The sequence below is a fragment of the Zalophus californianus genome, chromosome 17 (genome assembly GCF_009762305.2).
Source record: "Zalophus californianus isolate mZalCal1 chromosome 17, mZalCal1.pri.v2, whole genome shotgun sequence".
Lineage (NCBI taxonomy): Eukaryota > Metazoa > Chordata > Mammalia > Carnivora > Otariidae > Zalophus > Zalophus californianus.
Window position 1 is genome coordinate 31790275 of NC_045611.1, and position 20615 is coordinate 31810889.

At 43.0% G+C, this 20615-nt stretch overlaps 1 long non-coding RNA gene across 1 annotated transcript; it reads right to left on the reverse strand.

Annotated features, from left to right (window-relative positions):
• Nucleotides 1-1221: 1221 nt before the first annotated feature.
• Nucleotides 1222-17795, reverse strand: LOC113936735. The gene is made up of 3 exons (XR_003524340.1): nucleotides 17661-17795; nucleotides 5155-5344; nucleotides 1222-2007 (listed from the first exon to the last, which is right to left on the reverse strand). It is a non-coding gene; the product is annotated as an uncharacterized LOC113936735 (long non-coding RNA).
• Nucleotides 17796-20615: the final 2820 nt, after the last annotated feature.

The following is a 20615-nucleotide window of genomic DNA, read 5'->3' on the forward strand; positions in this document are numbered from 1 at the left end:
TCTTTATCTTTTTCTCATCGAATTGTTAAAACTGTTTGTATATTGAGTATGTTAACTGTTTGTATTATATATTTAAACATGTAATTCAGTTTGTCATTTCTTCTTAGGCGTAATTTTTGATGTTTTGATGTGCAGACAGTTTTTGCATTTATGTAGTAAACATTATTACTTTCTTTAATGATTATTGCCTTAGGACTCATGCTTCACAAACCAGTATTATATAAATATTCACCTCCATATTCTTGGAGAACATTATTTCCTATTTTTACACTTATAAATGTCTTTCGTCTAAAATGTATTATTTCAGTCATGCGAGTCAGGGACTACCTTTTCTTTCCTCCCCCCAAATGAGTAGCCAGGTGCCACAACACCAAAATTATTGAACACTATACCACATCTTTTTATTTAAATGTTACTTTCATCATACACGAAATTCTTATATTTACTGGGAATGTTTCCAGGAGTTTTATTGTTTTAATAATCCTATACCAGCACCATACTGGCATTATAACTTTATAATATATTCTAATTGGTGATAGGGGAAATTCTCCCTTATTACTCTTCTTTTCAAACATTCTCGATTATCCTTATGCCTCTATTTTTCTTCATAAACTTTTGGATTCTTTTATGAAGTAAAAAAAAGGGGGTGGGATTTAATTGATATTTATAGTCTCATTTGGGGAGGGTTTGTAATTATCTTATAATTAAGTCATCTCTCTATATTGATGGGAAAAAATAGAAGTGTTTTTCTTCAAAATCACACGTGTTGGATGTTTTCTTTAAATACAGAAAAGAAATATCTTTCTGGTGAATACTTTTTAATAGCAGAAAGACTGTGAATATAAAATAGCACCAGTTTTAGATTCCTCCTTTTTTTACAAGCTTTCATGTAGCAAGTCATGCAGAAGAACTGGCAGATACCCACTAGAAAGATTAGTGAAAGAAAATGAAGTTTTATTTAGGAAAGAAAAACTTGAACTAATAAAAAGACCTGGAAAGAGATCCCATTTTAGCTAACAACTACCTGGACAATACTTTGTTCTTAGGATGTGGCCGTCTGGCCCTCTTTCTTTCTTCTTGCTATGCTCCAAAGAGCAAATGTTTGGTATTTAGGAGTCTTTTTTTCTTTTGACTTGAAAAGACGTACATCAATGATTTTGCCATTGCTTTGAAAACTAATCTTCTAAGGCCAGAGAAGAACTCGTTCTAAAAAACCCCAAATTAAATTGCACTTTTTTTTTTTAGTTTTTATTATTTCTGCTGTTACTTAAGAATGGTGAGAAAGTTTTACAGTCTCATGGAAAAGAGATGTAGCATTTCTTCACAAACTATCAGAAGTAGTTAATCTGTTTAAATCGTTACATGATACTTTCATAATTATGTGGATGTGTGTGGAGGGTGGGTAAGGTAGCTCTGGGTTGGAAAAGGCAGGGGAAAACCTTCGAAGACATAGATAAAGATATGGGACATGTAATATCATTTTATCCTATGGCCATAATCGATTATTAGAAATCACAAACAGTCTCAGGTAGTATTTTACTGGAAATAAAAACATTGAGATTACAATCTTCAGATTTAAAATCCATTTTTCATAGTTATTTTAGAGTAGATCAGCTGAAGGTGCCAAATCCCTCAACCAGGGAGTTAGTCTCTGATTTCGCATTAAATCAAAGGCTCAAAGTCCTTAAAATGAATTTGATTTGTCATGTGTAAGGAAACTAGGAAACATACAGAAGGTTGCAGTCTTGATTGTACCAGAATAAATAAAATCCAACACATTTTTTTACACATCAACAACAGGAGGACCCAGTAACCAAGATGGCCCCTTGGTTTTCCTCTGAAATTCCCAGGCCCACCATGGGTGTTCCTGCTCATGCTCTTTCTCTGGGTGACGGTGGGTGTCTGAATATGTTGAAAACTCCAAGTGATGTTTATTTTTCAGTCTCAAACTGATGTCTACACAGTATTCATATGATCGTCTTCTGTTTTCTTCAACCTTGAAATGGCCTGTGTGAGAGTAATGGAGGGATCACATGTAAAACATTTTGGCACATTGCACTACCATATATATAAAATATGAAGGTTTTAATATTTAAAAAAAAAAAACATTTTGGCAGCCATAGGGATGCATTTGCGACCCAAGTAACAGATGAAGTTTCCCCACTAAGAGCTGCTTGTGTTAGCATGTTGGATGTGGGGGGAATGTAACCACATCAGAAAGAAACAATTTCTACATGAATTCTACATCGATTTTTTTTTTATATAAACATGTGAGAAAAAAGGACACCTCTGTAATTTTTCTCTGGTGTTTATACGTAAGTGGAACAGCTAAGCAAATGGGAAACACAGTCACTGAATTTGTTTTAGACGTTCTCTGTTTATAGAAATAGGGCATTCGTTTGTAGTACCTGGCTCTAATCGTGCTGTGGACTCTGTTCACAAGTTTGTTGAAGTTGTGCATTATAATTTTAAAGGGGTTAATTGAATACTAATCCAATGCACAGCACAAAAATTACTTGAACCATTCCAAGGAAAGCCGAAAATCCCACTAGCTGCCTTGGTCCTCATAAATCCCTACCCCTGTGAAACTGAGAAAATGAATATTCAATATTTTTTCCATTTGAGTCTCTTGACATTCTATTGATTCACTTTATTTTCCCAACAATTTTCTGACAGGTTTCCCAATGTGGATTCTGTAAATTCTTTGATATTCATCTTGTGATTGCCTTTGAAAATGAGTGCCAACTTTGGGCCAGGGCTTAGAACTCAGGAGCCCCAAGCCCTTCACACCCCGGGAGCCAGCATCGTGGTAGAATTTTGCTTAATTACCATGTGATCCTCAGATCTGGGACAAAGTCAGACAGCAGAAGGGAAGGGAGGCTCGAGAGTGCATGAACCCGAAGTTATGTTTGTGAACCGTGTTACGCTCCAGGGGATTTGGGGGCAAAGAGAAGTGGGGAATGGTTGGACCTTAAGACTGTGCCGGTAGGAGGAAGTAAAAGAAAGCACATCACGTAGAGGTGAGAAAACCAGACAAAGGGATGACTAGGCAAGGCAAGCAAGAAGCACCCATCCCAACCACTAGAATGTGGAGGGGAATGGCAGTGACCCACAGAGGAGAAAAAGGGTGTAGGAACAGGTGAGTCTCTCCCAGTGTAGGACCTAAGAGTCAGTTGATGTCACCATTCTAGAGAGTGCCATTAGACACAGGTAGGTGACACAGGCTCTTTCTTCCCATTCTAATGTGATCCTCTATCAGAAGAGAAATCTCACGTTTGTCGAAACTAAGTTTTGACCCACATGTTTCAGAGGAAAGAAGTGGCATGCCGATCCTTCGCAGACCTCCTCCTGGTCAGCTGTGTTCATTTCTCCATCACACTTAGTGTGAGCATCTTGTAGGAGCTTAAATTCCACAATTCACTTATTTTTGTATTCCCTAATGCCTAGCTCCACGCATGCAGTGCATGCTTGACGATATTTGTAGACAAAGTGAATGAATGAACACGTACATGGTCCATAATGTGGAAAATGTCATCTTGGCCTATCACCCACACAGGTTCCCTTCCCTTCAGATTAGGAGCAGCTATGTTAAGCATCTGTCTGTCTCTCTATTATATAACTGACCTGGGAGACCAGCTTGGAGATTATAGATATATGTTTCAAACACTCTGATATCGCTCTTAAACCCAGGATGTTTCTAAACAATGTCTTTGGGTTTGTACCTTGGAGGTGGAGAGATTCTACTCACTTCTCTCCTAACGCTTTTGGCAGCCAAGACCTTGACTTCTCCACACTGAGTTTCCTGGTTCAAGTAACTGGCCTATTCAGTCCAAAAAATATTAAGCTGCTGTTTTGACTGCATGAGTATTGACTTGGGCAAACCACTGGCTTTTCTCTCTGCTGATGGGTTACCTGCAGCAGCACAAGGCACATCTAGAGCCTGATGCGATGGTGTTTGCACACGTTTAGTTTTCTTTACTTTTCATGGGAAAAACTTTGTCTCCAAAGGTGACATAATTTTGAGGTTGATGCAAAATATCTCTGATTTGTTTTCATGGGGCAGGAGTGGTGTTTTACAAAATAAACATGAAAAATTCCATGGCACATACTGCTTTAGGCTTGGTGTAGTACCTTTTAGTTTATGCGTACTCGTTCTGGGACACAGTCGGCCCTCAGTTACTATGTGTGAATTAGCACCTCTGCTCCCCTCCCCTAGTACCAGTCATTAAGTTTTAAGTTGGACCACATCCTCTTAATTCACCAGCCACTCCTTGTATACAAGAGCTGATCAGGAAGGCATTGTTATATATAATAATAGCTGCTGACATTTATTCAGATTTTAAATTAATAATGATCAGCATACTATGATCTAAGGGCCATATCTGGCCCATTACCTGTTCTTGTAAATAGAGTTTTATTGGAACAGTGTCACATTCATTAATTTACACATGGCCTATGGCTGCTTCTAGGCTACAACAGCAGAGTTAAGCAGTTGTGACAGAGACCTGACAGTCCACAAAGTCTAAAATATTTTCTGTCTGACCTTCTCCAGGAAAAAAGTTCATCGACTCCTGATTTACAAGGTGCTGTGCACTGTGCAGGCATGTTGTAGCTCATCCCTTCCGATTTTCACAATCATCCTAAGTGATGTGTACTGTGCTTAGCCCCATTTTACAGATAAGGAAACTGAGGCACAAAGGGGCTCAGTCAGGGAGTGATGGAGCACAGAGCAGAACCCAGTTAGGTGTGACTCAAAAGTCCATGCGTTTCACCACTGCCCTGTCAGCCTTCTACCCCATGAGGAAATAGATATCCTTGCCTTTGGTGGCAGGAAGCATTCGGTTACTAACTGGAAATGGACGTCAGGGTGCGCCCCTCCTCCTCAAACTCATCACAAGCAGCACCTCTAGGTCCCTGGTAGGAGAGGCATGGCTGGGAGTGATTGAAAGCACTGTTGCTGGACAGGCTGGGCAGAGAGAGGGGGCCTGTGTACCTCCCAGGCCCTCAGCTGACAGCCTGGCATCTAGAAGACCGTGAGCAGAACCCGGACTATAGCTCTCCGTCTCCCGAGTGGGCATCCATGGAGATTAATTCTGTGTCAAAGTGTGAGCTCTCAGGCAACCTGGGAGCCCAGCAAGGCATGTTAGCTGTCACCTGAGAGCCCTGCAAACACGAGGGAAGCCTGCTTGGTGGCAGCGTCCCAGGACCCTCCGTGCCGGCCAGGCCATCCGTCTCCTGCAGAGAAGCCATGTACTCCTCCCCGACTGGATGGAAAACTTCAGCTCCTTCCAAAACGGTGCCCCCCAGGCTCTGGAGGCTCCAAAGAGGTGCAGGGGAATTTCACCTTAAGTCAGAAAGAGAGGGGGCAAGGAGGTTAACAGACAAATAGCTGTAATGTGAGTAGACTTCCTTCATTTAAAATTTTTCTAAAAACCCCTCTGCTAATGACTTGGTGATTTTCACAGTAGTAAATGTGCTGACTTAAAAAATCTGTGGGAGGTCAATAATTTTCCCTCTGCCTGTCACTGTGCTGATTGTGGTTCAGATGCACCTTAATTACAGTACCTACAGGTGGAGTATTATACAGTGTTTACATTAATCAGAATAGATTTACTGAGGGAAATAAAACCACCGGCTTCCTCAGGGTTGTACTCTTATCAGGCAGTAAAGGGGCTGGCGGGCCTCTGGGTTAATGCTGGGGGCTTGGAGCCAAGACCCCACCTCACAGCAGCCAATGGTCCCGGAGTATCTCCATCCTAAGCTGGAGTGGTGTGCTGAGCTAAGGAATCAAAGGGAAGTTCCAAAAATTGGATTCAGGATTTTTAGATCAGAGGATAAAGTGTGTGTGTGTGTGTGTGTGTGTGTGTGTGTGTGTGTGTGTGTGTGTACTTGCATGTGTGGAGAAAGAGAGATTGTGAAGTTATTTAAAGAAATTTAAAGAAGCAGCTTCCCATTGCCTGAGGCCATAGGGAGCAGGAGGGACCCATGTTACCTAAGGGGACCCCTTGTTCTACCAAGAGTTACATGCATGCATGAGAAGTGAAGAAGGTACACACAGCCGTCCAGCTGGGGCTTGGAAGAAGGCTACGTTTTGTAGTCTGTTGTTGTTGGTTGTCCTGTTTTATTTCATCTTTTGCATTTTACATAAGGGTTTACCATAAATTTGATTTGAATAGAGGCCAACAGCCTCCACTAAGGCAGAGGGGCACGTATGCTGGTTGGTGGCTGAGTCTCCAGCCCATCACTTAATCTCCATCCTTCACATTCCTCATCTGCAACATGGGCTGAATAATAGTACCTGCCTCACAAAGTTGCTGTGGGGGTTTATTGAGATAATATGCAGAAGGTGCTAATAACAGTGCCCGGCACGTAGTAGGTGCTCAATTAAAGCTGTCTCCTATGATCAGAAGTCATTGCAAACATGGGCTTTTAGAGTCGACGAAACTTAGTTTCTAGTCCTGTCTCCATTAGGTAGTAGCAGTGATGTTATTCTAGTTACTAAACCTCTCCCAGCCTCAGCCTTTACTCATTTATAACAGGGGGATAACAGTACATTTCAAGAGGGTTGAAGGCAGACTATCCAAATTTGTTGCCAGTAATAACTACTAGTAGTGATGACTACTAGCAACAGATTTGGGTGTCATCTAATCTTTAGGAAGTGACATGGTCCTAAGTTCCTGGTCTAGTTTTCAAGGTCCCTCTTTTCTTCTCCCAGGGATACTAAATTCTTTACTCATTACACAGTTAACATTATTCTCAGCAGGTCATGCCTGGGTTCTTGGCTAAATCTAGAGTTGGCTAATGGAGTCCCAGGAGCACATTCTCCATCCACAAAAAAAGAAGTTCACAAAACCGTAGCATGTACTTGAGAGGGAAAGCCCTGGAGATGTTCTGAAGATGACGTTGAGTCATAGGAAAACATTTCAGTGGCAATAATCCATGTAGCATTTCCCCATTTCCAAGCATGGTCCCTGAATTGGCCCCGTTCAAGAAGTGGACAAAGTACTTGAGGGTTTTAGATTTTCCAAAGAATTGACCCATCTATCTCTGGGAGTCACAGCCCTGTCACTACTGTGGTCAGGAGTCAGGACTCCTCTGTGCAGAACCAGACCCAGCAGGCAGGGAAGGTTCGAGACCACAGGTTGAAGGCAGCTCAAGGTTCCCCAGCAGCCTGGCTCCAGCTCAGGACCCATCTGATCCTCCTTGAATGGGCTGTCTGCAGGAGCAATTGTAAGGTTTAAAAAAAAAAAAGTCCAAAGAGGAAGGAAGGGAGAGAGGGAAGGAGAACCTCACTCTTCTCTCCCTACCTGGCCTCATTTAGTCTTCTTTTACGTGCATTCAAGAAACGTGAGCTCCAAGTGCTAAATGAGAGTTCCCAGACCAAAGAGGATTTTGCCATCTTTTGCCAGATCCCTTCTTCTTTAGGGCTGTGCTCACTTCGGGCTCTCCTCGCCGACCATAATGAGCACATGCAGTGCTCGCGGAGCTCCGTCGTTAGGCTGAGCATTTGGATCTAATTGTACAAAGGTCCACATCCTTCAGACTGTTACTTCTCGCTTCCGTGGCCCAGTAAGAGCCCTTCTGGGAGCAGTTGCTCAGGTGGGGACTGGGCTGGGCTGGGAAGACACAGACTCTGTCTCACCTAGAGCCCTTTTTGTGCTTGCAATTACGTGGTTTCATTTCAGGGCTCACAGCTAAAGCTGACCTTTCTTTGCATTACAACTAGTTTCATTAACACCTTTTTTTCTTTTTCCTTCCTCAGTGTGAGCTTTTGTCATTTGGTTTGGGTAGCCAGATTGCTTGGGGAGGGGGCCGCACAGCCAGCTGCCTGCACTCTGTCTGGGCACAGGGCACTTCTCAAAGACCTAGGTACCATTCCGGCTTCTGCTTGCCAACTGGAACTCAAAAAAAAAAAAAAAAAAAAAAAATCAATAGAGTAAGTGGCTCACTGATTTTCAGACATCTAGTGTTTGAGTACCACAATGGATCTGAGGGATTATAAAGAATTAAGCCCTTAGTTCAAAAATAAGGGAAGGGGGGGTCTGAGAGGCAACTCGGGGCACGGCTGAGCTAACTTCCAACCCAGCCCCCCTAAATAAAGCCCCTCCCATGGCTGCCCTGAGGGTTTCCATGATCCACAATCACTGTTTTGCCATAAGTCTGGAGCACAGCCTCAAGATACGTCACTAATTTAAATCTATGATAAATATTAGAACATTTTAAGAGGATCTGTTTAGGCTTCTAGTACAGATAAACAGTACTCTGCCCACAATCATGGCTTTAGAGCTATTGTTTTAAGGGGGGGGGAAGGGGGAGGGAGAGGTATACAGTTGACCTTTGAACACTGTGGGGGGTAAGGGACACCAACCCCCTGCAGGATGGAAAATCTACGTTTAACTTTTGACTCCCCCCAAACTTAACTACTAATAAACTACTTTTAACTGGAAACCTTGCGGATAACATAGACAGTTGATTAAAACATATGTTGTATGTTACAGGTATTATATAGTGTGTTCTTAAGGTAAACGAGTGAAAAGAAAATGTTACTAAAAAAATCATAAGGAAAAGAAAATACATTTGCAGTCCTGTACCAGGAAAAATCCTCATGTAGGTGGACCTGTGCATTTCAAGCCCATGTTGTTCAAGGGTCAACTGTAGTTAGCATACTATTTGCTTGTAGGTAAGTGGGTGCTTCTGTGTTTGCAAGCACTTGGTAGAACAGAGTCCTTAAGATCGTCGTGAAAAACAGTCAGAGATAAAGAAAGGGCTAGACTCTCTGGCAAGAAAAGGTTGGCTATGTCAAGATTCACTTGAGCAGGAAACTTCACAAATTATAAACTAGTGGCATTTCCAAATGAGTGGCATTTTACTTTATGGTCCTGTGAGGCATGCACAGTCTCTGTGAAACGATTATATAAGGGACTGGTTTTATTACATGAGCTCACTTGGTATCTATGCCCCGAGTCGGCTACCCTGGGGGAAGAAAAGGTAAGCGTGGTTGATTAAGAGGACCCAAACTGAATTTCTCGACCTGATTTCTGGCTCTGGGTCTGCCTCTAACCAGCTGTGTAACTGGGCATATGACTTTGTTTCTTTTGATCTTAGTTTACTGTCCAAAACCTTGCACTAAAGGGTCTCGCATAGGTTGCCAGATTTAGTAAAAACAAAAATGAAAAACACAGGCAATTAGAGACATTTGAATATCAGACATTTTTTAGTAGAAGTATATCCCGAGAAATATTTGGGGCATTCTTCTACTCTTCTTAAACTATTCATTGTTTTTATGTAATTCAAACTTAGCTGGGTATTTTGTATTTTATCTGGCAACCCCAGTCTCTAAAATCCTTGAGATCTTAAATTTGAATTCTGTAATAAATGTATCTGACTTGTATTTGTTTCTAAAAGGGAGTGTGAGGGATCCTGAGGGAAGGGGGGAGGGAGGGATAGACTGAGGATGGGGGGCAGAGAGAAGAGAGAGAGTGAGACAACTCCCTGAAAATAGCAGCCGATTTCCAGTCCACAAAAGGGCAGTTCACAGCGTCTCGAGGAAGGTGTTTTACAAAACTCTCATTTCCAGAGGCAGCCCCCTGAGAAAACGGCAGCCTTTCCTAATGGCCCTGAGACCTAGATCTCTTGAAGGCCCAGGGAGCTCAGTCCCCACAGCTGCCTCAGGCACCGACAATGTTGTGCTGGACGGACACTGGGTGAAGAAAGATCAGGGGCGATCGCACTTAACCCTCGCCCCATGCCACCATGCCACTACACGTGGAGAACCAGAGAATCCCAACAGGGGCCTGAACAAAACGTCCTCGTGGAAGCCAGGGATGGTTCTGGGCGTCTTCTTTCTCCCTAGATGAAGGGGAGATGGCGCCCAGCACAACCTCCATGGGTATGGGGAAGGGAGCAGGGAGGGATGGGTACAGAGCAAGGGAGAGGCAGAGAAGGGAGATGCTGCAAGTCAGCGTTCCAGGATGGAAACTGCGGTTAGCAAAAGGCCTGGGAGCTGGAGGTGGGATGAAAATCAGATTTCCAACACAGCCTTAAAAAATAACCGCAGATAACGCTTTATGCTGTGTTATAGTGAGGTCCCTCCCTTAAGAATAATGACCACCTCTTCGGTCCATTTCGTCTGGGTCTTTTGCAATTTATCAGAGATGAGTCTCCTGGAGTCTGGGATCCCATTCAAGGCAGTGTGGAAACATGCACAAGTGTGTTGATTACATTTCCACAGTCCTAGCTTCTGCCCTTGAGAGGAGCCGTCCCTCCAATGATTTCTGGAATGGATGGGCAAACAGAGCCCTAGTGTCTCCAAAAGCACTTCTGCATCCCCCACCCACATACCCACACACCTATCCAGACACACAACCCCCCAGCTCCCCTGAAATTCTACCTCCACCGAGAAGTGCGCCAAGCCAGAGCCTGGGTGTGAACACAATATGCTTAGGATGCAATGTTTTATAGACAGAAAGAAAGGAGGAAAAACAACTCTTTGCTTTAGATGCAAATAAACTCAGCTTCACCTTTAATGCCGAAAACCTGCGCCCTTGGCAAGACGTCTAGAGACTGTTCCAAAAGTATTAATCTTCCTCCGCTTACATGTTAAATAGGTCTTTGGAAACTGTTTCTCTAGCACTGCTTTTTCTCTCCAGTACAATCTCCCTCTCTCTTTCCTTTTTAGTACAGTCAGAACTCCCCGGCAGCAGGAAGCCCCAGGGGACCGAGGTCGGGAAACCAACGCCGGTGGATTTCCCGAGCCACCCCCAACTGCGGATGTTTGGGCGGTCGGGCCGGCCGGCAGATGGCGCTGTGCCGCACGTTATGGGCCTTCGTGTGCCGGCCGCGCTGGAGCCAGGAGCCAGACGGCTCAAAGTTTCTAGTGCCATTCCTGGACCGAAACAAATGTTTGTGGAATTAAGTAGTGATTTCCTTCAGTCTGCGCGACTCTTACCGGCTGTGTTTTCAGGCTCTAGATGTTAACATATGCCATATATTGCTTTTTTGGGTGAAATCCGGGGTTTCCAAGCACATTTTAACCCATCCCTAACTGCTCAGGTCAGCTAGCAAAAGTCTGGATTTGCTGATAAAAAATAAGCCATAAAACTTCCATATTAAGAGCTAGAATGGTTTGGGAGACAAAAAAAAAATGCTGAAAAATGTAAGTAACCAGAGAGCCTCAGATTTTTCTTTCTAAATAAACAAGAGAGGGAGGGAGTTCCTTTTACCAGGCTCAAAAATAAAGCACCAAAGTGGGCAGGAAAGAAGCTCAAAGCTTGGGTGGAAAGAGTCGCTGGCTACTGGGGGTGGTGGGAAGGGGGTCACGGTATATCAGTGCTGAAGACACTTGAGTGCAGCAGTCACGGATATTTCACTGTGGACAAAATTTAAGAGATGTGCTGGAGACCCAAGGCTGTTGGTCTCGAAGGCACAGCCGGAGGCCATGGGTTTTCAGGACAAAGTTAACAACCCTGGATTAGGGGGGGAATGAATTGCCAGTGCATTTGCTCCACCATGCCAAGTGGCCCCATTAGTTAGGGCTCAGTATGTATTTCACAGCTCCATAAAATCCATCTTCTCAAAGTAAACAAGGCAAGGCTGTGTGCATCTCCAACAAGACATATGAAGCTTTGTTTGGGATAATGGATTTGACATGAGTAAAAGCAGTGGGGATTAGATGGGCCCAGCAAGGATAAATATGACTAATTGTCATCGCCCCGCATCCGAATAAACAGGGCCAGCACTGCAGGCTAGGAAGAGATTTTGGAGCAAGGGGCTTGGCGGGGTGGGGGGGGGGCTACAACTGATGGGCAACTGATTGATAAAGCAGGGCTGGAATGCAGCACTGAGGGGGTTTTGCCTTGCGTGTGGATGCGAACATCGCTGTTTTCGAATTTCCGAGCGTTTTATTACTCAGGTGGTGCTGCGTCCGGCAGAGTGCGCATGGCGCTGTCTGCCCTGAGCACAGTAACTTTGGGCTCCTCTTTCTTAATGTTGATTAAACTTTGGAAACTGGCAGAACATCCTGGTCATCTTTTATACAAAAAGGACAGGTTTTCAAATCTTCTCTTGGACTTTTTAAAGTTTTCAGCCAGTGGCCCAACCATTTCTCTTTATATCCTTTAGAGATAATGTTTAACTTATTAACCCATTTTACTGTTTTATTTTGTTTATAAATCAAGAACTATGGCTATGTGGATTTATTTTTCTTAGGTAATGAATAAATATATCTAGTACTGAAATACAGTCCTTTAAAGTAAGAACTATTCTCAGACTTTGAAACTTAACCATTCAAAACAGTAATTATGTTTAAGGTGATGGAATAATATGACCAGGTAGATTGATTTACTCACATATGGTTTTTAACATTTGATGCTGGTTTTTTTTCACCTGTTTTCATTTTTAAAGCTGAAGTTCAAAGACATTTTTCTAGCCAAATGTCATTTATTATGTCAATGTATGCTGTTTATCCCATGAATATTGTTAACGGAGTGAAATAAAACTGTAGTTTTGTGACTAATAGCAATATTTAAGGCTTACCAAATATTACAAACATTGCAGATTCTATCCATAATATCCAGAAGCTGATTTTGGATCAGCTTTAGATCTGTGTTTCAAACAGAGCCACATTAAATTTAAAATTAGTCAAGGATTACAGTTTGCTATGAAGAATGTCTCCACCTCCAATATGAGCGAATGTCATCAAAGTGAAAGGGGCAAAAAAGGAAAGACAAGAAAAGATGCGATTGTTTTGACACGAGTGAGAGAAGCTTAGTGTCGCTTCATTTTTAACCTCATTTCAAATTATCTTTTAACCACCCTGATATTTCTGCATGGAGATAATCACATCCCATCAGCCTCCTCAAAACCCGGCAGCTCCATACCCAGGGCTAATGCTTCTTGTTAAAATCATATTGCTAAACAAATGGTTACAGCTCCTGCAACAGAGAGATGGATATCAGCTTTGCCGGACGGGCGGCCTTTTTTTCCACCCCGCCTTCCATCATTCAATGTTATTTTGTTTCCCTTGGGTAATTTTAATCTTACATAAGGTGTGTGAATGTTTTTATTCCTAGAAAGGCGGGACAGGAATTTAAGAAAATGTAAAAGCAAATCTGCCCTATAGGTGATGAAGATAGAGACCTGTTGAAATGGTCCTGAGAAAATAAACACTTGGATGCACAGGCACACTGAATAGAAGAAAATCCTTCTCAAGGAAGGCAAGGAACCATAGGACTTCCAGAGAAGAAAACGTTCCCGAGGTTTTAAACAGACACCATCAATTACTCCTCACATCGTTCCAGAATTTACCTATCACTGAAGGTTAACAAACTCATCAAGAAAATGGGGCTTATTTATTTTGGCAGTTTTGCATCTGCAGATAGAAAAAGCAAAAGGCCCCTGCTTCCCATTTGAAAAACTAGCGTTGAAAATGACTGGCTGCCTTATCTCTACATGATTTGCCTTAACTTCACTTCCTCTCACTTTGTCATTTAATTTGTAAGGTTTCCAAATCAGAGTGACTATCCTCTATTAGTCCGCCTGGTGACAGAGGGCAGGGTGTTGTTGTATCTGAGTAAATAAAGCAGAAATCCAAGCCTAATTACGGGGGAGATAAACCATGCTGGCAGGGGGTTACCTTCCTCAAGGTCTGGAGCTATGTGCACCCACACATTTTGGAGTGAGACCATGGGCACCAAGAACACACAGAGACCAAGTAGGTTGGAGCGCATTTGTCTTCACGTGGCAATACTGATAAATTTCAGCAACTGCCTTCATTACGGGACTGTGTGGTCAATGTGCATCTATGGGGGAAGCAAGTGTGTATTCATTAATCAAATGAGATAATGGGGGACAAAGGTGCTTCATAACTGCAAGGGGCAAAACAAATAGAGAGTGGCATTTTTGTTCCAAGGGCATGTGTGTATATTTAAAGATAGTCTACATAAACATGCATTAAACAGCTCATGGGGTTGGGGGGGGTCAGGGAGGGGGGGAGACAGGAGGGAGAGAGATGGGGAGGGAGATACTGAGAAGGCCTTTCTGATGACAGCAGTTACACCATGGAAAGAATCCCTCAATATAGGGAGATTACAGATACAGTGTAACGTGCAGAATCATACTGTATGCAGCATAATGACTCAACAACTTCTATAGAATAGAAGCTGATTGAAAATCTGATTTATTGATTATTCAGAGACCCACACTGTGTTTTTATAGGCCCCTCTCCTGCATATGACTGGACCATATTTATGCAAATTGCATAGGCATGCTGAGAAACTTCCCTATCAAGTGTACTTTTTCCTATGTATTACGCAAGACTCCAACATCCGTACTGCCTGCCTTCCCGCTGCCCTCCCTCCAAAGTAAACAACCAAAAAACGCCTACGTGTATGGTGAAAATCATTAACATTGAAGAGATGTTCAGAAAAAAGAGAGAGAGAAAAAAAAAAAAACCCAGTCCCTGGCTTCTGATTTGGATGATTACAATTATCGGTGGATACTGTAGCGAGAGCTGAGAAACCGTGTTTGGAGAGTGAATCTATTAATGCAGCTTTATCCAACAAATATTAAAATTGCAAAGTAATTTGCCCATTTGACAATGGCTAATGAACTTAAGTATGCAGAATGAACTTTAATAATTGAGGAAATTGTGCAATTACACTGAAAGCAGCTGAAAATTACAAATAAAATTAACTCTCTACTTTAGCAAGAATATTACTGCTTCTATTACCAGTCACTTTATGTGGGTATCAAGAAAGTCTGGAAAGTTTCAAGTGACTGTACATTTATTGTGATGATTACTCATTTTTTTAAACAGAAATGAGCCCTAATAATTCTTTTCCCCAATATGTTTCTGGATTACCATGTGGTTGGAATTACACAAAATGTCTCATTGGCAGGGTATGTTTTAATTTTGATTTCAGGTTTATGATCCTATCTGTGTCTATTTTAAATCTACATGGATTACATTCAGCAAAAATCCTTTTACTACCCTGGCTTGGCTGTCTCATACTATTAGGCTGTATATGTTCAGCTTCTACAAATCTGTTAATACATAAAACCATAAGAAGCTTCTTATGTTCGAACCAGGTTAGACCGAAGACATCAGATTAATATTTGATAATATAGAAGGGCCCTTAATCAGATTTGCTTATTTCGTGACAGAATGTTTCTGTAATTATCATAATTGTTGTGCTAAATATGTTTGTCTTTGTATCTGGCTTTGGGCATAATCTTCTCTCTTGAAAGCCACTCAATGTGGGACTTGAGATTCCTGCACAAAACCCAATTAATATTAAGATGACAAGCCCCGATGAGCTCCAAAGAGGCAACAGCTGAACAGACTCTAACATTCTTAAGTACAGATACTTGAGTGATCAAGTACATCTGAGGGAGACACACAATTCAATAATCCCTTTCTCAAGAAAGTCAAGAGGCCTGAGAGATACGAAGGAAATCAAAGGAACACATCAGAAAGAAAATGAAGGGTCTGGTCCTGTAGCATCTCTATTAAAATGCAAAAGTTATGGATTTTTTTCGGGGTGATGGGAACCTTTTCTGTTTTTATTGATTTCTTTTTATAGCTTGATGATTTCTCTAAGATTATCTTAAAAGCTTAAAGAAAAAAGGGGCCTCATCAAAAGGTATCTTGCATGACAGGAACATACACAGTTTTGGTTAACATGATGAGGGAAGGCTCCGGAAGTCCAGGGAGAAAGGGATCCTGCTGGTCCATCAGCCCGGGGAAGGTCTGCAGCCTCCACAGTAAAAGGGAAATTGTACTCCCACATTCCCTGGGGGGCCTGTGGCACACCCACCCTGCCCGCCCCTGGGTCAGTACGGAGAGACGAATGACAGGCTGGGGACACCCGGGAGTTCCCCCAGAAACAGAGTTCTAAAGTGCCGCATTCACAAAATGTATTTCCCTTCGCGTTGTATAAAGCGGTCGCCTTCGTCCCCTGACCCACCCCCCCATTTCCTAGCATCGCGGGTGACTCCTTGGATTTACAGCTAAATTCACTGTCCAGAGGTGACATCCTAACCCATTGATTTGCAATCAGAAATTGGTTTCCTGTCACTTTAAAAGTGAGGCACTAAGGGGCAGTAAAAACAAGGCTGTCGGAGCTAAATGGAGCTATAGTTCAGGCTCTGGGCCATTACACACTACCTTTCCAATGTATTTATTACATTAAGAAACCTCTGTAGTGCACTTTAAATGGCTGGTGACACCCTCTTAGGTGACTGACTGCTCTGTGAAATCAGTTTTGCAGAAACTCTTTCACATGTGCCAAAACAAAACAAAACCCAGTATGCCTGTGTTTGTGCATAAGAATGTGCCAGTACCCAGGCCACGGAGTCTCTGCATGCTCTTGTGCCCGGCGCATGGGCAGCAGAGAGTGTCCGTGCCGAGCACAGAGCGTCGTCCGGAGCTCACTCGGCTCGGGCACCAGGAAAAGTGAAACCAACCAGTGTGACCCCTGCTACTTGCCTGATAAATCCGGGGGAGCCTCTGAGGCCACCTGCCCACTTTCAGGGTCTTATCCCAATGGGAAAAGGGCTAGTCGTACATATACTCCTACCGCCCCCACACAGGACGCCCCATCAGGTCTTTTCAGATGGTTACCTTTACAGTAAACAGCAAGGACCAGGGATAATTCCAATCCAAGCCACCCAGGCTCAAGTAGCAATCTATCTCCCTGATGCAGCCTTCCATTTTCAGAGACGCAAGTGTTCGGGAATTACTGTGAAAATGTGTCCGGAGATTCCTCCCATACAACCAGGCACACAAATCCCTTCCAGGTTCAGCTCCTGGTTGGGCCCAGGGCCTCCATTTCCTTTCTCTGGTTGTCACAACAAGGCAGGATTTCCCCGGGAGAGAGACCCTCACCTGGGAGGCATGGAGGCTCAGCGCACCATTGCATCAAAATAGACTCTTCGCCACACGAGCACGGACAAGCCTGCTCACGGAGCGAATTGCCCCAAATTGTGAGATATTTGAAACAAAATGTGTCCCTGTTGCCTTCCGAGGTTCCTGCTAATTAATATTCAAAAGACTCAAAGAGGAAAAATGGATACCTAAATCATACATATGTATATGCCTTTTAAGCTTTATTATAAAGGCAAAATAACCCCTTACTTGGTTAAAATCCAACTTGAGTCAACATACAAAGGTGACTGCACTGTAATACTAGACATATCTGCATTATGTAGGCATGTTACTGCGCCACCAGAATCTCTCAATAGTAATTATTATGCCAAGCACCCTGTTGGCACAATTACACTAAAGCTCTAATTAGTAGCAGTAAGATTAGAACCCCTACATGTTAAATCTGTAGAAGCAACGCTGAGTGAAGGATTTAAAACAGTTTCAAAACATTGTATTGTCTTTATTACAGTCTTTATACTTCAGTAAAGAAGGGTTTTCTATAAAATGCACTTAAAATAATCTGGTCCTGTCACTAAAAATAGGAAAGATAAGGTAATTGCAGTCAAACCTAGCGAGTCGACTTGCTACCTAGGTGCATTAAATCGAAAATGACAAATCTAGTGAACTCCAGTGGGAGATACATACTTCCTCCCTGCTGGACGCATTGGTATTTTTCCAACCATCAGCCAGGGGAACATGCAGGGGCCATACTTGTCAGGGGCGGTTTTCTCATTACCTCCGAGAAGCCGGAAGGCAGGCGACTTGCAGCAGGAACGGATCTTCTTCACCAATCTGATTGTAGCATCAGGAGATTTACCTGTCTCCTTAGAGACTGCGACAGCCACTTTGAACACAGCGCATGACTCCTCCCCTCCGACTGAGACAGCACCAGGCGCCTTAGCTACCTGCTGGCTGCAAAGCTGGACATCCGGGTCCTGGAGCTGAGGTCTCCAGGGAGAAGGGCTCCTGGGCCGCCCCCAGCAAGGAGTGTCTCCCCCCGCCCCCCCCACCCCTCTATTCCCCCGACCCCGAAAGCTGAGAGCCGGCTGGGGGTCTGCGGCACACACCTGAGGGTTTGGGGAAGACAAAGCAGCCAGGGCTCCTTACAGTCCCAGCTCGAAAGAGAAGGATTTCAGGATTGCCACAGGCCAGGTGTATATATTTCGATTGGGAATCTTTCAATGGGATTTTGCCATGAAACTGAGTCGTCACGACTGTGTAAAATGTTTTAAGGGAGAAAACCTAGAAGCTCAGCAGGAAGGAAAAACAAAGCCATTTCTTCTGCCTCATGGTTTCCCACCCCCTGCCCACCCCCTCCCACGACCCCCCCCCCACCTTCCAGAAACAATTAGGTTTTGATCCTCAACAAACCCTGAGAGTTGAGGAATGCCAGATCAAGGCAGGTAGAGTCTGCCCTGGGCCCTGCCTCCCGTCCACTGGCTCATCTGCCCACCCGGCCCCAGTCACGGGCAAAAATACCTGGTCCCGGCAGCCTGGCAAACCTCCTGCAAGGCAGAACAGGGAGTTCTGAGCACATAGAAGGCACTGTGAAGGCCCCAGGAGCTGTTGGTAAATTGAGCCTGTGTTAAAAAATGCATACACCTGTGGGCAGAACTTGGCCTTCCTACTTTGAGGATGAGACCTTAACAACGCAACTATTCTGGAATAATCTGCCCATAAACATATAGACACCAAATAAACATGTGAAAAATGCACCTGGGCTTTTCCACTGGAGCAAATGCATTATTTATTTCACTTCGGAAATGCTAAGCCAAAAGACTTTGGCCATCTAAGATGAGAATAAGAGGCAGAAATCCCCAAACGTTACTGCAGCTCTACCTTGGTGTCCACTAAACAGCTGCTCTTTCCCTCCACCAACAAATTTGCCATAATTACAGCGATACTTAGTAAGCGTCTATTTGTAGAGCATACGTATATAGAGTTTGGAAATGCGTAGCCTAACAGCTATAAAACTGTCTACAAGAATGTGCAGTGATAACAGGGCAGAAGTCAGAGGATGGCCTCTGAATCTTAATAATTGTATTATTCAGCCATATGTTATATCTGGAAGTGCTCTTTACTGTAAAATAGAAGACCGGGGAGAGTGTGGTACGTTCTAGCTTCTACATTTTACGTTGGCTTCTCTTTCAGACCCCCAGACTGAGGGAAAGGAAGTGAAAACATCCTTCTGCCTTACAGGTTATCTTATTGCCGTCATAATTCCAGTATTTATATGCATGCATGTTTTATCTACAAAAGATATCCACATGAGAGCTGATCTTTCTGCAACGGTTACAGAACTATTAAACATATATTAGCGTGGTCATTTTTATTTAATGGAAACAAATAACAGTTAATCTTATTGGAAGGGTTAAGTGGGTTTACTTGGTAAAGGGCAAATCCCTTTGGATGCTTTCTTTTTTAAAGAATAGCTGGGGTTGCTGACAGATGGTCTTTGTCTGAGTGTAGCTGAGGACAGATACAGTTTCTTTTTACACATTTATGAAAGTTGTAGATATAGATGCTTGGTAATATGCAGTGGCCTAGGACAAAGAGCAAGCTTGGTGGACAGAGCGGATTAGATTTCAGATCAGTGACAGATGGCTGGCTTAGCAGAGTCGGATAAAATTAAAAGGGGGGTAGGGGATGGATAAAAAGAAGCCACTTTCCATGTAAAAGTTACATCTCTTAAGACAATGGCAGCATGCAACATTCAGCTCTCTTCCCAACCTGGTGTCAAATTCCTAGATTTAAATTCCTACTTGAAATACGCGTTTTATTTTTGCCTCGGCAGAGGAGGTGGGATTATTCTGTGTTGACCAAGTTTATCAAAGGGAAACTAAGAAACAAGGTAATTAACAATTTGCCTTTCAACTTGTCCGGCAGAAAGTACTTTCATTTGCAAAATTGCCCTGGATATTTGCATGTGGCTCCTTACTCACACCATTCCTCCCCAGCTTGAGCAGATTTTTATAAGCCTATCGGCAAAATCCACATTTTTGCTTACTCCATATACGCCATTCAAAGCTCTAACATCACTAGAATCTTCGTCAAATAACCATACAACATATTTAGTGTTAATTTGTCGCACTGAAATTATTCATCGGTGCCTTGAGTACGTCCGGTAATATTTATGGGTTATGCCATTCCATGTTTTCTGGCAGTGCAGTTTGCTAGATTTCATAGATTTACGGTGTCTGCTTTTTTTATGACTGACAGAGCAATAACCAGATTGCAGAGATATTTATGTTGTTTGTGGCTTAGCAAGATAATTAAAGGATATAAATTAATCAAGTGCAATTAATTAGAAACTTTATGTTCGCAGCAGTCCTTCTTTGCATGTATAATTTATATTTATTGATTTCTTAGCTTTCATTAGCCTATGAGATAACACCAAAAATGCATTAGAGAAGAAAATGTACAATTAGCGCGAGAGTGAACCCTGGCATAATGGATAGATCAGCACATGTTTGGGGCCAATATAAAGCTTTGTTAACTGTCATAAGCAGTTACAATTGATGAGTGGTATTTCCCTACATATCTTTCAGCTGATTAACGGCGTTTTTAAAGAGTCGCCTTAATGGGAAGCTGATAGGTTGGCTAAATTTACATTTTAATCAGAGTATTTATGATAGAGGCAGCCCCAGAACTCATGGGCAGAGGGTGAGGCAACATTCCCTGAGGGACTGGG